The 11,993-nt window shown below is 42.2% G+C and overlaps 1 protein-coding gene across 1 annotated transcript in view; it reads right to left on the bottom strand.

Annotated features, from left to right (window-relative positions):
• HYLS1 (HYLS1 centriolar and ciliogenesis associated) overlaps positions 1–3,355 on the bottom strand; it is a 12,114-nt gene extending 8,759 nt beyond the window's left edge. The window contains exon 1 of the mRNA XM_007463612.1: positions 3,226–3,355. The gene's annotated coding sequence lies outside the window, so the exon portion shown is untranslated. The remainder of the gene's footprint in view (positions 1–3,225) is intronic.
• Between the last annotated feature and the right edge of the window lie 8,638 nt (positions 3,356–11,993).

Genomic DNA, 11,993 nt, shown 5'->3' with positions numbered 1-11,993 from the left:
GTACCCCAAAAAAAAAAAAAAAAAAAAAAAAAAAGCCATGCTTAGCAGATTCTATAGAAGTAAAAGAGAGGATCAGGGTCTTTGATCTTTTTTTTTAATTAATTTATTTTTGGCCGCATCAGGTCTTCGTTGCTGCATGCAGGCTTTCTCTAGCTGCAGCAAGTGGGGTCTACTCTTCGTTGCAGTGCGTGTGCTTCTTACTGTGGTGGCTTCTCTTGTTGCGGAGCACGGGCCCTAGGTGCGCGGGCTCAGTAGCTGTGGCTCGCAGGCTCAGTAGTTGTGGCACACGGGTTTAGCTGCTCCGCGGCATGCGGGATCTTCCTTGACCAGGGATCGAACCCATGTCCTTAACCACTGCGCCACCAGGGAAGTCCAGGGTCTTTGATCTTAAATGAAATCCTTTCAAGGTTAACTAGGTTATATTATCAAATCTAGAAGAATAAGGATCTAATGACATTACTTTTGGTAATTACCACAGAAAAACTCAGGACAATCATCATAGATGAAGCAAATCAGAAGTCCCAAAATGTAACTTTGAAGAATTACTTCATTTATCTGTATTGTATAATATGTTGTATAAATTCCAGAGTCAGACCAATGGTAAGGACTAAATGAATGTGAGGAGTAAAGTAGGGCTTAGCTTTTTCTTTCTTCACTGGAAAAATGGAAGGAATTATTTCAACAGGTTGTGAAGTTTAAGTGAGATTATATATATATATATATATATATATATATGTTTTAATATATATTACATATGTAATATATATAACATGTAATATATAAGTATATATATTATATATATTAATTAAATGGTGCTTTGTGAGAAGTATTACACCATTCATTTCAATGTTCATGCAATACAAAACTACCTACTAAAAAGATAAACACAGAACAGAGGAAAGTAGGGACAGAAATGGAACAGGACTCTGGGCTGGAATGGGCTGGAAGAATTCCAATACTAAGGCCCAAAGAGATTTTTTTTTTATGGCATGTGTAGTATACTATACTATGATTAACATGTTTTCTTTGCAGTTAAATTATTGCACACTTTTTCTTTCTCGAATGTATTAAGAAGATAGGTGCTTGCAAATAATAAAATATAAAATTTAATAAGGTCCACAAGTAGCTGTCAGTTTTTTCTCTTTTTAATATGAAGACCTGATAATCCTTTCTCCTTACTTAGGGGGAAACTTTCACATAGAAGCTAGCACAGCTTGTATTTTGTAGATAAATATAGATGATATTGACCAAAATACCCAACAGTACCTTCTGGTCAAAATCTTAAGCAATTCAGTGTCCCATGTTTACCTAGTTGCAAGTGAAAGGATTTTGAGGGTGGAAGGGAAGGATTTTAAATTGGAATAGCAGGGCTGGATCACTAGTTAGATTCTAAACTTTGCTGGGAGGCTATTGCAGATTTAGAACAAATTTCTCTACCTCTTGGAAGGAAAGCATGCAGCTTCAAGAACAAAAGTATTAGAACAAAAGAAAACAAAACACCCTAAAAAAGACAACCATAATCCAAAGAGACAACCAACTAGTGGAAATACTGTAACAGGTTCAAAATCACTAATTCAAATTCCTATTAGAAAGCTATTAAAAGGTACAAACACCAGCAGAATAGGGAAAAGACAGGTGATTTACTGAAGAAATAATGACTAATAAACATAGAAAAAGATGTTTCACCTCATTAATAATGCAAATAAAAACATTAAGCTATGCTTCTAGGTTGGTAAGACTTTTCAGTACCCAGTGCTGGCTGGAGTGTGGAGAAATAAGTACTCTTACACTGTGTACTATGTGTTGGGGGAGGGTGAGGAGGGGAGATGACAGTTTTTCTAGAGGGCACTTTGGCATTATGAATCAGAATTTAAAATGTACCATAATTTCTAAGCCACAAAACGTTTCCAGGAAATTATTCTAAGGAGATAAACTGGACAAGAACGCAAACATGTACATGTACAAGTAACCACTACCATGCTATTTTCTGTTGATGAAGAAATTGGAAAAACAAATGTCCATCATTAGGGGATAGGTTAAATAATACGTGGTATAGTAGAGCCATAGCAAGAAATACCATGCACCCATTAAAAATGATAATGCAGGGACTTCCCTGGTGGTTCAGTGGCTAAGACTCTGCACACCCAATGCAGGGGGCCTGGGTTCCTGCCCTGGTCGGGTAACTAGATCCCAGAGGCCACAACTAAGAGTTCGCATGCCACAATGAAGATCCCGCATGCCACAACTAAGACCAGGCGCAGCCAAATAAAGATTTTTTAAAAATGATAATGCATATCTACATTTGGCATGGATCAAATCACTTATTCCTAAACTATTAGGGACTAAATAAGGCATAATCTGCTTTTTAAATGAATATACTTTGTTATATTCAAAATACACAATTATATAAAAACAAATACATTTACCAATGTAAATATATACTCATAATGAATACATCTTAAGTAAACCCAAATATCAACACTTTTTTTTTTTTTGATCTGTGGCTGATGGAGTCTCGAGTATTTTCTTCCTTTTTAAATATGTACTTAACAGTGCTTGGATTTATTTCTACAAATACTGAGATTGTATACTTTTTATAATCAGAAAAAAAAAAGTTGTTTTTCTTTCTTTATTCTGGGGCAGGACTATAGGATTCTTCAATTTTACACGCTATCCTAACTCATTAGGGTAAGAGCTTCTCGCACTGTGACATCCGGAAGTTCACAAAAGGTGAGACTAGAGGGGGAGAAGACTTTTCTCCCTTCACGACGACAACAAAGACCAGAGACTGCACCAGCTGGCCCGGGGCGTGGTTATCGTCTCAGACGCTCACGGCCTCCCGGGAAGCCGGCTGCCCGCGGGCACCGGTCCCGCCGCCCACAGGCCCCTCGGCCCCGTCCACCTCGCAGAGCGGCGACCACGAGGGTGCTCGCCGCTGCGGGCGCCGGGCTGGCAGTGGACCGGCAGCTGAGGCACATCATAACCTTGAGGGGTCGAACGCGCCGGGGGCACGCACGGCGCCGCTCACACGTGCCTCCGCAGGCCGCACACCTGGGCTCGGCGGGAGCGTCAAGGCTCCGTACAGCGCGCTGGGGAAACCGGCACCCAGGGGAGGGAAACTCCAATGCCGCGCTACTCAGAACCTGACCTCTCCACAGCTGTGGCCGGCGAGCGGGCGGCCCTAGGGAGCCAGTGCACCATCTCTCTCAGCTTTTGTCCGCTTACCGGTCCAGCGGACGTCCACCGGCCGCACCGAGTCCAGCCACCCCGCTAGCTTAGTACCGCAGGTTTCGGTTAGCGTCCCACAGCTCGCGCAGGCGCACGGCCCGCAAACGCACCCAGGCTGGCGTTAACCGTCCGGCCGCCCAGATTTAAACCCGAAGAGCGAACGGCGCCCCTCGGCCCCGCCCTCCTCCTTCCTATTGGCCCAGAGGGTAAACGTCTTCCAAGTGTACATCCCGACTGGTGCCTATTTTCTTTTGGCCCTCCCCCATGGGCGGGAGGAGGCCTAGGACTCCGGGCTTGGATTCGCCAGGGCCGCCACTCGCCGAGCTCCAGCGCATGACCCGGAACTGCCGCGGCGTCGCTTTTGGGTGTCCCCGAAGGGGAGGAGAGGACTCTCAAGCCTCGGTTAACAGCGAGGTAGCTGGATTTGGGGAGAGGTGTTCTAAACGTTCCGTTCACCTCAGGGGAATCCTCCCTTCCCTGCTCCGGCGGCTGTGGGGCTGGGAGACATCGGGGAGGGCGGCTCTCAGAGCCGGGTTGGAGCCACTTCCCCCGGTCCTGCCTCTTGCCTCCTGACGGTTGCCCTGGAGTCTGATACGCGCAGGTTCCGTATAAAGACTGGACGCGCATCCGCAGAGTCCTTCCCGTGGTTTCCGAGGCTCTCTGATTTGACCCATTGCTGTGTCTCCAACCCTTGCCAAAGTGACTGTCAAACTGCTCCCGCCACTCCAACTGCCTTGGGTGAACGAGCCCTCGCTTGTGGTTTTCCTCTGGAATGCTCCCGTCTGCTCCCTTCGCATAATCTTACCCTTAAATTTGTTTTGTTTTGTTCTGTTTACGTACCTGGGGAAAAAGTCTAGTGCTTTGGGAGTTGCTGGCGGTGAGACCTAGAAAAGAAAAAGGGTGGAGGTCTTCACAGCGCAGTGTCCTCATCACTGCCCTGCAACCTAACTAAAGCAACTTGTCCCCCTCGTCATGAGCGTTCTGTACCCCACCTCACAACAAATAGGAAGGTGACAAATTTAATTTACACTATTAAATTCAGGATTCAGTGAGAGGGAGAAAATAATCCGTAATCTTTTCCTCCAAACTTCATATTACCTCTTACTCTTACCCCTTTGTCCTAGGGCCTTTGCACTACCTGTAAGGCACTTTGGATTTGTTGGGGAAAGAAGAAGGAATAAACAAAGGAGAAGACAGTAGTTTGTGAAGGTTTGAATCACCCGACCCCTAGATCTCCAGTGTCTTAACACGACTTTAATGCACACATTCTTTTCTCATGAACAAATATCCCACGTTTACGTTTCAACATCTCATAGCTGCGTGTCTTTTTCAGTGGCATTGAATTTGTCTTAGAAACAAGAGCGGACAGAGTCATTTTTCTTACCTACTGCTTTGCTCATTCAACAAACTCCTTACACACACACACACAAACACACACACACCCCATTAGTTTCTTGTTGTCCTTTATGTTAAAATTTTATCTTTGAAACCCTTTAATCAATAACTTGAAGGATCTATCTTCTGTCATCTTTCAAGTGGTATCTTGTGTTCAACTCAATCCCTGTTTTTTTGTGGACCACTTCATCCTCCAGCTTTGTCTAGATCTGATTCAGATCCTCGTGGTTCCTTGAAATCCACTGAACCCAGGTCAAGAAAACTTAACCAGGGCCATCTAAACTACAGTATATGGAAGGAAATCCTATTCCTGCAAACCAAACTGCATCTTTAACAAAAAAATGTTAAGGAAAATTTCAAACATATGGAAAAAATGAAGCTCCGTGAACTCAATGCCAGCCCCAACAATTATTAACTCCTGGCGAATCTCGCTGCTCCCATATCACTATCTACATAACTCCTCTTGTGTTTCTTTGAAGCAAATAGCAGGCATCTGAAAGCTATAAATATATCAGTATGATTTCTAAAAACATAAAGGACTTTTAAAGAGCGTAACCACAATATTATTATTACAGCTAAAATATTTAATGTATTTCCTTAATATCATCAAATATCCAGTTTAATTTTCTGCTTGCCTCGTAATTTTTTTTTTCTCTACTGTGCTTGTTTAACCCAGGACCCAGTCCACTTCACACGTTGTGATTGGTTGACACGTCTTTCAAGCTTCTCTTAGTCTACAAGTTCCACCTCCATATTTTTCCCTTGCAATTTGCTTGTTGAAGGAACCAGGTTGTTCTGTGAAGTTTCCCATAATCTGAATTTTGCTGATTGTGTCTAAGTGACGTAGTTTAACATGGTTTCCTTACCTTTCGGTAGTAATGCATCCTTTTCCAGATGCTTTCCCTGATTTGGCCTAGCTAGTTTAATTAACGCAACAGCATCTTTATGCATTCGACAGAGTGAAAAGAGAAGGCAGCCTGCTCTCTTCTGGAAACTCTCATTTGTTGAACTCTGGGAGACTACCCTGTCCTGCTTCTGCTCCTGCCTCTCTCCTCTGCCTTTCGATTGTTGCTGGTCCCCAAGGATTGCTCCTTTTTTTTTTTTTTTCCTCCCTTGGAGAGCTTAATAGTTTTTTGGTTTCCACTATTCATTTTATGTGAGATAATTTCAAAATCTGTAATTTCAATCCTTACTCTCTCCTGAGTTTCTGAAATCTATCTTATCTGCATATTAGAATTTCTATGTGAATTTCTTTTCATCTTTGCAAATGCAGCATATCTGAAATATTACTCATCTTTCTCCTCTGGTTTCACCCTTGTGATTTCCAAGGGTGAATGGTATTATCATTTCCCCGTGCTTTTCACCCCTTAAGAGATGATCTTTTTTTTTTGTTTTTGCGGTACGCGGGCCTCTCACTGTTGTGGCCTCTCCCGTTGCGGAGCACAGGCTCCGGATGCGCAGGCTCAGCGGCCATGGCTCACGGGCACAGCCGCTCCGTGGCATGTGGGATCTTCCCGAACCGGAGCACGAACCCGTGTCCCCTGCATTGGCAGGCGGACTCTCAACCACTGCGCCACCAGGGAAGCCCAAGAGATGATCATTTTTTACACTTTCTCATCTTCATATATCTCATTAAGTTCTGTCATTTGTTCCCTTGTAAAGTCTCATCTCTCTTCCTTCCAGTTCCTTTTTTACCACTAATCATTAGTTCAGCCCTATTATTTTGTTCTTGGATTCTTTCAGACACATTTAACAATATTGAAGGATACGACATAGTAGCTAAGACTGTAGGCTCTGGGTCATATTATCTGGGCTCAAATTCTGACTCCTCCAATGCCTAGATATGTGACCTGGGCAAGTTATGTAGCCTCTCTTTGATTCTATTTTAAAAATGGAGATGATAATTCGACTTTCTTTGTATGTTTTCTGTGAGAATTAAATGAGAAAAAGTACGTTAGCATAGTGTCTATGAAATAATAACTCACTGCATTATAAATATTGTATAGTATTATCTTTATAATATTCTTTATTCTGTTCTTACGAGAAGAATAGCTCTCTGCCTTCCCTTTTATCTCTCTTGGCTCGGTCCATCCTATACATCATTGCCAGAGGAGTCGTCCTAAAACATTAATCAAGTTATTCTGCTAAAGCACCTGCAGTGGTCTCTCTTTACCAGAGTAAATTCATTCTTCTTGGGGCCCTGCATGATCTGGACCCATCCTGCCTTTTCAGCCTCATTTCCCAGGTCCCCTCTACTCAAGCTTCCCATTCTAGTCAGTCTTGTTTCTTCACTGTCCTCAAAGCCACTTGGTTTATTTAACTTTGGATCCCTTCCTTATCTAGATTCTCCTCTTATCTCCTTTCAAATCCTATGCCTCTTGAAAGCTCATCTCCAGTTTACCCCTCCCACCAAGCCATGCCTGATTACCCTCAGCCATTGGAATTTGACCCTTTTTGAAATTCCTATAGCACTTACTTTTATTTCTCATTTAACTTCTAAAATACCTAGACTGAGACTGTTAATATTCTGTTTAGTTTAATCTTATCTCTTCATCCCAAGCTGCTCATTCCTTTCCAGTCTTACTTTCTGATACTTCATAATGTGAGCCCTTCACCAGCCTACTCACTAAGCATTCATATGTCAGCAATGATTATTATTATAACTGTGATGATGATGTGCACTTCTCCCATTGTTCATACAGGGCCTTCTCTGCTCATCTCTCTCTCTTCTTTTTTAGCAGTCACAAAGGCAACGGTTGTACACGAAACAGCAAGGGTCAGGAATCAGGAGACCAGAGTTCTCTTCCCAGTAATTTGCCAGCATAATTTGGACAGGTTAGTTTCTCTGTGTTTTTCTTCTCACCTGTTAAATGGAGTTACATTAGATATTATGTTAATTGCTTTCATTTCTAAAATGCTTTCATTTTAAATCTATTTAAGGGCCAACTCAAGTATGTTACTCCCAATCATTCTTATTTATGTCTTAAGCACTGATACTCATATCTTGCTTTTTATTCTTATTACTTCTCCAAGTGTGTATTTCTTTTCATCCCAAGAAGATCAAGCTCTTTGAGGGCAGGTATATGTCTCATATTTGCTGTTACTTGCCACCACTATCAAAGCTCTGTGTGTAATGGGATTCAGTGTGGTTGGATTAAATTTTAAATTAAATGTCCTGCCATTAAATCAGAACATTTAATTACTTCCTTTCACTCAGGAGCAAAACTCCTGTCCTGAAATTCCTAATAATCAGTGAGATGCCCCAGCTGGGAGGGGCAGATGCTATATGAGTTGAGGTGGAATGAAATATGGTGATGTTGTAAATCAGAGTTTCTCAACTTCAGCACTGTTGATATTCTGAGCTAGATAATATTTTGTTTGGGAGGACTGTTCTGCACATTGTAGGATGTGGAGCAGCATCCCTGGCCTCTACACTTCAGATGCAGTAGCATCCCAATAATGACAATCACAAATGTGTCCAGATATCACCAAATGCCAACTGTGGGGGCAAAACCATCCCCAACTGAGAACCACCTCTTACAAATGAAAGTCTTAGACAGGACATGCCAGATGGCGAACGAGGTTTTCTTTACACCACGTTTCTTTGTATCTGCTGTACTTCTTACAGATGTTTACATTTTTAGAAATAAAGGAATTAAGAACCGAGTAGAGTCTTTTGTGTGCAGAAGGGAAAATCTCGGAAAATGTCTGTGCCCACAGTCCAAGGAGAAGTAGCAGAGTAAAGCCAGCATCGAGGTGGCTTCATAGGAAGTAGTTTCAGCCTGAGGCCCAGAGAGAAAAGGGCCCTGATTTCTCAGAGGCTTAGGAGGTTGTGAGAAGGAATTTTAATTTTGGAATGAAGAAGGAAAGTAAGATCCCTAGGAGAATAATTGGCCCAAGGGTTGACCTAGAGTAGGACTGAAAGAAAGAAACAGGCGAACCCTGGGGACGAAAGAAACCCTTTGATGCCTTAATTTCGCAGTTATCCGGAGGTTTTGATATAGCAGTCTATATGTATACAAGATTGCTTTAAGTTGATAGTCTCTTAATTTCACATGCATTTCCAATGTCCTGCATTTGTGCTCTCCTCTTGATTTCCTGCCTTTACTATATGTTTTCCTTTACTGTTAAGCTTTCCCATCTGTAATTTTCTTGTTTCTAGTTGTGGGCTTTTCTTTTCTGCCTAGAGAAGTTCCTTTAGCGTTTGTTGTAAAGCTGGTCTGGTGGTGCTGAATTGTCTTAGCTTTTGCTTGCCTGTAAAGCTTGTGATTTCTCCGTTGAATCTGAACAAGAGTATTCTTGGTTGTAGATTTTTCCCTTTCATCACTTTAAATATATCATGCCACTCGCTTCTGGCCTGCAGATTTTCTGCTGAAAAATCAGCTGATAACCTTATGGGGATTTCCTTGTATGTTATTTGTTGCTTTTCCCTTGCTGCTTTAATATTCTCTCTGTCTTTAATTTTTGTCAATTTGATTAATATGTGTGTCAGTATATTCCTCCTTGGGTTTATCCTGTATTAGACTCTGTGTACTTCCTGCACTTGGGTGACTGTTTCCTCTCCCATGATAGGGAAGTTTTCAGCTATTGTCTCTTCAAATATTTTCTCAGGCCCTCTCTCTCTCTTCACCTTCTGGGACCCCTATAATGTGAATGTTGGTGTATTTAATGTTGTTCCAGAGGTCTCTTAGACTGTCTTCATTTCCTTTCATTCTTTTTTCTTTATTCTGTCCCACAGCAGTAATTTCACCATTCTGTCTTCCAGCTCACCTTTTCGTTCTTCTGACTCATTTATTCTGCTATTGAGTCCTTCTAGTGTATTTTTCATTTCAGTTATTATATTCTTCAACTCTGTTTGTTCTTTAAATCTTCTAGGTCTTTGTTAAACATTTCTTGTATCTTCTCAATCTGTGCCTCCATTTCTTTTTCTGAGACCTTGGATCATCTTTACTATAATTACTCTGAATTCTTTTTCTGGTAGTTTGCCTATCTCCATTCGCTTAGTTGGTCTTCTGGCATTTTATCTTGTTCCTTCGTCTGGAAGATATTCCTCTGCTGTCTCATTTTGTCTAACCTACTGTGTTTGCAGTCTCTGTTTTGCAGGCTGCAGGATTGTATCAGTAGTTCCTCTTGGCTTCTAGTATCTGCCCCCTGGTGGGTGATGCTGGTCTAGAGCCTTGTGCAGGCTTCCTGGTGGGAGGTACTGGTGCCTGCCCACTGGTGGGTGGAGCTGGTTCTTATCCCTCTGGTGGACAGGGCTGTGTCAAGGGGGGTGTTTAGAGGTGGTTGTAGACTCAGGAAGACTTTAGGCAGCCTATCTGCTCATGGGTGGGGCTGTGTTCCTGCCCTGTTGGTTGTTTGGCCTGAGGCATCCCAGCACTGGAGCCAACAGGCTGTTGGGTGGGGCCAGGTCTTGGTGTTAAAATGGCAGCCTCCTGGAGAGCTTATGCCAATGAGCACTCCACAATACCTCTGCCACCAGTGTCCCCATTCCTACAGTGAGCCACAGGCACCCCCTACCTAGCCAGTATACCCTCCAAGACCAGCAGGTAGGTCTGGCCCAGGCTCCTATGAAGTCACTGCTTTTTCCCTAGGTCCTGGTGTGCATGAGACCTTATGTGTGTCCTCCAGAGTGGAGTTTCTATCTCCTCCAGTTCTTTGGAGCTCTTGCATTCAAGCCCTGCTGGCCTTCAAAGCAAATGCTCTGGGGGCTCCTCCTCCTGATTCCAGAACCCCAGGCTGGGTAGTATGACATGGGGCTTAGTACTCTCACTCCTGTGGGAGAACCTCTGTGATATAATTATTTTCCAGTGTGTGGGTCACCCATCCAGCATGTATGGGATTTGATTATATTGTGTATGCACCCCTCCTACAATCTTGTTGTGGCTTCTTCTTTGTCTTTGGATGTATAATATCTTTTTTGGTAGGTTCCAGTCTTTTTTGTCAATGGTTGTTCATAGTTTGTTGTGATTTTAGTATTTTCGTGAGAGGAGGTGAGCTCAAGTCCTTCTATTCCACCATCTTGTCTCCTTCCTCAGGGACATTTTATTTACTGATATAAAATAAACTTTTTCCAGCCTGGCTTGAGCATGTGGTCAGAGAGACATTAACACCCCACCCTCACTCCAGTTACATACACCCTCATTAAGAACTTCTGTTTTAAACTCTCCTGAAGCCAAGATTCCTCACTCAGATCTTGGTTGTTCAGTCTAGTGACAGAGAATAGTCTATATGCAAATAAGGATTCTTGGGGAGCCTATGCATGGAATGTCAGATTCCCCCAGTGCTTGCCTGCACTCTTTCTTTTACTGCATTGTATCCTTTGTCTTTAAGTAAAAGTGGTACTTTGTATGCTCTGTGAGTAAGTATGCTCCGTAAGGAATAAGTATGTTCTATGAAGTCTGGTGAGTCCTTTCAAATATCTAAACTTGGGAAATCTTTGTAAAGCCTCAAAGAAATACTCAAAAAATTTCAAGAAATAGAAATAATATAAGCAATATTTATTTACCACATGCAATACACTAAAGCTAAAAATAAGACTGAAAAGACTCTACAACCAGGAAATATTAAAGACATGTTATTAAGCAACTCCTATGTCAAAAGGGCAATCCAAAAACAAAAAAATATAGAATTTCTTAACAGCAAACCTGAAAAACATGACATAGAAACTATGGAATACAGCGAAAGCATTTACTAGAGGAAAATTCATAGCATTAAATACACATACAAATGAAAAAAGAAAATGAATGGATTAAACACTCAAAGTAGCAGAACAAGAAATACAAAGTAAGCAGAAAGAAGGAAAGAACTAGCAATAAATAAATGTAGAGATCTAAGAGTTAGGGTTTATTTTCGTTTGGCTGTGTTACTTTCTGTAACTGTGTACCATAGACTTAGTGGCTTAAAAACACACACATTTTTTATCTCACAGTTTCTATAGGTCAGAAGTCCAGGCACATCTTAGGGTTCTCAGCTCAGAATCCCACAAGGCTGCAGTCAAGTGTAGGACAGGCCATGTTCTCATCTGGAGACCTAATTGAGGAAGAATCCACTTCCAAGCTCCCTCTGGTTGTTGATTGACTTAATCTTGTTGCAGAATAGGACTAGGTTTCTATTTTATTTCTGGCTATTGGCTAGGGCCTCTTTCAGTTTGCAGAGGCTATCCACAGTTCCCTGCCATGTGGCCATCCCCACAGGCAATTTTAATATCACTTCTTTAAGGCCAGTGGGAGAATCTCTCTAGTCTGCAAAGTGAGTCTTATACAATGTAACATGATAATATGAGTAACACCCCATCACCTTTGTTATATTCTGTTGGTTAGAATCAAGTCACAGGTTCTGCCCACACACAAGGGGTGGGGGGTTATCCA

The sequence above is a fragment of the Lipotes vexillifer genome, unplaced genomic scaffold (genome assembly GCF_000442215.2).
Source record: "Lipotes vexillifer unplaced genomic scaffold, Lipotes_vexillifer_v1.1 scaffold442, whole genome shotgun sequence".
NCBI classification, from domain to species: domain Eukaryota; kingdom Metazoa; phylum Chordata; class Mammalia; order Artiodactyla; family Lipotidae; genus Lipotes; species Lipotes vexillifer.
Note: the sequence above shows the minus strand (reverse complement) of the source record. Positions and strands in the feature narration are given on the sequence as shown.